Source organism: Psammomys obesus, unplaced genomic scaffold (assembly GCF_907164565.1).
Source record: "Psammomys obesus unplaced genomic scaffold, mPsaObe1.curated_primary_1811, whole genome shotgun sequence".
NCBI lineage: Eukaryota > Metazoa > Chordata > Mammalia > Rodentia > Muridae > Psammomys > Psammomys obesus.
Window position 1 is genome coordinate 1275131 of NW_026596162.1, and position 5594 is coordinate 1280724.

At 38.6% G+C, this 5594-nt stretch overlaps 1 non-coding gene across 1 annotated transcript; it reads right to left on the reverse strand.

Annotated features, from left to right (window-relative positions):
- Positions 1-5219: 5219 nt before the first annotated feature.
- On the reverse strand, positions 5220-5346 carry LOC129667595 (small nucleolar RNA SNORA17). Its single transcript, XR_008718776.1, has one exon. It is a non-coding gene; the product is annotated as a small nucleolar RNA SNORA17 (small nucleolar RNA).
- Between the last annotated feature and the right edge of the window lie 248 nt (positions 5347-5594).

Genomic DNA, 5594 nt, shown 5'->3' on the forward strand with positions numbered 1-5594 from the left:
TAACTTTATTCTTCTTTATGGCAGAAAAATATTCCACTCTTTATTCATCCTTTTGTTGACTAATAGCCAGGTATGGTGAATAGGTAGATATAGCTGGGTAAGGTGAACATCTAGGTATAGCTAGTGCCGGAGCACATCTGCAGAGTTGTAGAGTTCCTGAGTGGAGAGTGAGAACTGAAAGAAAAATTAGAAAGTAACACACTACACACAAGATGAGTTCGAGAGGGCTGCCAGTAGAACTGTTGCACTTGGCTTATTCCACAATTCCTTTTTATAGTCAGAGCAAAGCATCTCAGTACAATGAAGAGGTTCATTGAGAAGTCAAACTTGTTTACCTTGACCACTTGTCTGTGTGATCCTCACACAAAGAAAAGAAAGTGATGTTGGCAAAACATCCTACCTATCCCTGTCTCAAACAAAAGGAAGTGAACTTGGCAAAATATCCTGCCATCCCTGTCTCCCTGTGAAGGCCAGGGTGAAAAACATGTTTTTTGCTGAGAATTTAATAACAAAGCAGCCTGACAAACAAGCAGCTCTCCACAAGTTAGGTATGGTAAATAGTGCTCCAAAAAACATTGACATACAAGCATCACTGTGACATGTTGACTTAGAGTCTTGTGAGCAAATGTCCATGAGTTGTACAGTGGGGTCACATGATGAGACTTGACTAGCTAGGTCACATGGTAGAAATTGAACAGCTGGGTCACATGGTCCAAGTTGATGTTGAAGTCATTAGATAGCTTTTACTAGTGTAGCTATTTTTATGATGTTTATTTTTCCTATTCAAAAGCATGGGAGCTTTTCATCTTGTAGTGTCTTCTTCAGTTCTTCCTTTACTGTTTTCAAGTTTTAATTATAGAAACATTTCACTTCTATGGTTAAGTTCATTTTTACATACTTTTAGGCATTTGTAAATGCATGTTTTTCTAATTTCTTTCTCAGTATGTTTGTTAGTAGTATATAATATTTTATCTGGTCTAAGAGTTTTCTAGTGGAGTCTTTAGAGTCTTTTGGGTAAAGAATCATTATTTACAAATAAAGGCACTTTGACTTTTATTTGTATCTCTTTTATTTTACTCTCTTTTCCAATGGCTCTAGCTAAGACTTAAGCAGTGTATTGAATAAGAACGAGAAGAGTGGACATCTTTGCCTTTTTCTGATTTTAGTGGAAGTGTTTTCAGATTTCCCTACTTAGTACAACATTGGCTGTACATTTGTCATACACAGTCTTTATGTTGAGCTATATTTTCTTCACAGTTTCTCCTGCTTTTTACAGTCTTTAACATGAAAGAATATTGGATTCTGTTAAAAGTCTTTTCTACAAATATTGAGACTATAATGTGATTTTTCTTTCTCTCCTTGAGTCTGTTCATGGCACTATATGCATTGTTTGATTAGCATATTTGAAACAGCCCTCCATTTGTAGAATGAGGCTCACTTGATTATGGTGAATAATCTTTTTGATGAATTTTTTACTTCTGTTTACAAGTATGTTATTGATAATTTTTGTATTTATGTTCATCAAAGAGCCTGGCCTATAATTTTCTTTTTATGTGTATCTTTATTTGGTAGTAGTATCAGGACAATATTGGCTTTATAGAAGAGGTTTGAGGGCTTTTCCCTTTCTATGTTACTAAATCATTTGGGAAATGTTGCTGTCAATTTTTTTAAAGATCTGGTAGAATTCACCAGTGATTCTGCCAGGACTTGGACTTTTTTAGCGAAGAATTTTTTATTAATGCTTCAACATCATTGCTTGTTTTGTTGCTACTAAGTTATCCATCTTTGTTTAATTTTGGCAGGTCATACATTCTAGAAATTTATTCATTTCTTTTAACTTGACCAGTTTTAGAATAAAAGTTTTTTTAAGGCGATTTCCTAACATTGGGGCTGGAGAGATTGCTCAATAGTTAAGACCACTTGCAGTGCCTGAAGAGAATCTGTTTTGGTTCCCAGCACACACAGTAGGTCACAACCGTCTATAGTTCCAATTTCAGGGGGGCTAATGCCCTCTTCTGGCCTCCACAGGTACCAGACATGCACATGGTGCACATACATCTATGTGGGCAAAACGTTTACAGACTTCTAAAATGGATTATTTCAAAAGTTAGTATGCTCCAGTAATTTTCTGAATTTTACTGGACTCTGTTGCAATGTCTTCATTTTTATCTTATCATTTTATTAGTTTGGGTCTTTTTTATCTTTTGGTTGGTTTAGCTAAAGGTTTATCAGTCATTTTTATTTTCAAAGAACTAATTCTTGATTTTGTTTATTCTTTGTATTTTTTCACCTCCATTTTATTGATTTCTTTCCAGATCTTGAATATTTCTTCCCTTTTACTGATTTGAGGTTTGGCTTGCTCTCATTTTCCTAACAGTCTAAGAGTATTATAAGTTATTTATTTTTAAATCTCTTTGACATTTTAATACAGGCATTTACAGCTCTGAATGTTTCTCCTAGCAATATTTCCATTGTATTCTGTAGGTTTTAGTGCATTGTGCTTTCAAATTTATTCAATTCTGGAAATGTTTAAATCTTTTAAATTTCTTCAGTGGCCCATTCATCATTCAATATGCATTTCTCAGTCTCTGAGTTTGTGTTTGTCATAGAGTTTTTCTAGCTTTATTCCCTGTAGTCAGATTGAATGCAAGAAATTATTTCAGTTGTTCCATCTTCGTTAAGAGTTGTTTAGTGTCCTACTACATGATATATTTTAGAGAAATTATTCTCAGTGGCCCATTGAGCCACTTCAGTGTTTGGGTGGAATATTCTGTAGGTGTCTCTTAGGTACATGTGATTCATGATGCCATTTAATTCAGATTTGTATCTGTTTGGTTTTTGTTGTTGTTGTTGGGATGACATGTCTTTTGGTTAAAGTGGACTATTGATGTCACTCATCACTCACTACTGTTGTGTTTGAATTAATCTGTGTTATCTCTTCTGAATAATTCTGTTTTGAAATCTGTTTTGTCATCTATTAGAACAGCTTTTCCCGCTTGCTTTCAAGTACTCTTTGTCTGTAGTACTTTTTTCCCATACTTTCACCCTAAGATTTTATTTGTCTTTAATGTTTGTTATATTTCTTAGAAAAAACTAATAGATGGAGCTCTTTGCTGTTTGTTTTTTTTAGGAAATATAATCTACTAGTCTATACTTATTGATTGGAGAATTTAGTCTGATAATGTTCAAAATCATTATTGAAAATACATGCTAATTCCTGTCATTTTGTTGATTTTTGTAGTATCAAGTGTTTCCCTCTTCCTTAACTGCTCTGCAGCATGATATACTCTTCCATATGTTTACTTTTCTCTTCAATTCAAGGATCCCTTTAACTACTCTAATCTAGTGTCATAAACTTCTTTGGTTTTATCATGGAATTTTTTTTATTTCTCATTTACTTATCTCATATATATTTGCTGCATGTGGTGATTGGATTGGCAATCATTGTCTTTCAGCACTTAGAATACACTGCCCCATACTCTCCTGGCTTTTAGGGATTTTGTTAAGAAGTGGGGAACAGAGCCTATGCACTGCTTAGTAATCCTCCCAGATGGGGTGGATTCCAATACGCTCTATTACAGAATTAAAACAAACAACAAAAAACGTTCTCCAGCCATCATCATCTTCTTCTTCTTTCTCCTCCTACTTCTCTGTTCCCTTGTTTGTCTGTTATTCTATTTATTTCTTAGTATTGTTTTTATTTTAGTTTTTTGAAATCTTTCATGTTTTTAAAAAATTTTATTGATTCTTTGTAACACGTCATGCATACCAATACCACTAATCTCCCCCTTTCCTCCACCGTTGTAACTTCCCCTGCAAAACAGAAAAAAGAACCTCACTGTGGAAGCTGTAGAGTGTCACAGTGTGTCCCACAAAATACTCTTTTGCGCACTTTTTTTTTTTTTTTGCTTGCTTGCTTGCAAATGTTCATTGCAATGACTTGTTGGTCTGGTGCAAGGCCCCTGGCTTTTGCTACTCTATCAATACTGAACATTCACTGGGACTTCTCTGAGATATCCTGCTATTGCCCCCAAGTCATGGAGATCCTGTAGTTTTGATCTGTAGGAATAGCCCCTTCATGCACTCCAGCAGTTCATTGATTTAGTAGATGTTGGAGTGAGTCAATTCAAAGCCCTGGATCTGGGTCTGGGAGGTATCTGAGCTAATCAGCTGGCCAGGTCCTCTGCTCTTGTGCCCTCAAGACTGGCTTACCAGCAGTGCTCACAACCAGAGACAGCTTTACCCCGCTGCCCAGGCAAGGTGCCAAGCCCACCCTCCCAAATGATGCAGCAGGTGAAGGGCAGGGCCAGCTCTCCTGCCTCCCATCGATGGCAAGGAGTGAGGGCGGGGAAGGGCATCTCTCCCTTGACCAAGCATGCAGCCAGCTCTCCCACATTCATACCCTGGGGGCCAGCTCACCTCTGCCTCCTCCATCAGGGTCAGGTCTACTGTGTTGCTCAGGTGAGGTAGAGGGCCTGCTTTCCCAAGTTCTACAGTAGGTGAGGAGCAAGGACCATTCTTTTGCTCTCATGATTCCAAGGCCAGGTATTCCACCTGCTGCTGACAGTAAGCAGCAAATGGGGAGGAGGGTATCTCTCTCTCATCTGTTCCAACTCATGTGACCAAGCGATAGGGCCAGCTCTCCCATGCTAGCATTCTCAGGGCTGACTCATAGCCCCACAATGTTGGGGCACTCTCCTGAGTACTGCAGCTAGGGGAAGAGTCAGCTTTCCCACTTTCATGCCCAGCTCTCCCATGTTGCCAAGCTAAGGGGTGGGGCCAGTTCTGAACAGCCCTCAGACATCAACATATCCCCAGGAGGATGCCCAGACCAGGGGAGTCTGCCTCACCTTTGGTGATAACAGACCCCTGCTGCTGCAGTGACACAGACCTAAGCATGGCCCTGGGTGGCAACACAGGCCAGGACCTTACCACAGTCCCAGGTGACATCACCTCCTACTCACATCAGGTGGTTCCTCACTACCATCAGGTCTCCAGTTCTCTCTTTATTGTGCCCAAATCCTTCTGTTTGTCTTTCTCTTCCATTTCTCCACCACTTACTTACTCCTCTTAGTGACACTTAGGGTCGCTGAGTGTCTGGTGTTGTCTCAAGAGTGTTATGCCCTGTTCATGCAATATGGTGTGTGCCAGAGTCATTTCAGGCATGGTCTGCCCCATCCCCAAGGCCTGTGTGGTGCTAGACTGGTGATCATCTCAGGCTTGCTTTTTTTCAGATGTTCATAAGTCATACATTATTCTGAGCATAGATACAACATCTCTCCTTTCTGCCACCTACTGATACACATGTGACACAGAAGCCACACCTGCAACGCCTCTAGGGGAAGGTCTTTCATGTTTCTCATTTCTCTTCTAATCTTTTCATAGCTTTATTGACTCGCCTTCCCTTTATGTTCTAATTAGATTTTTTTTCTTGCTCTTTTGTTCTCTCAAACATTTTTTTTCTATTCTCTTTCCTCCTTTTTCTATTTTATTTATCTTTGCTTCATCTTTCTCTTTCCCTTTCCTTTTCTATTTTCCAAAATTGTACTTTTCATTGTCTTCTTCTTTTTCTTATTCTTCTTTCCATCATTAAT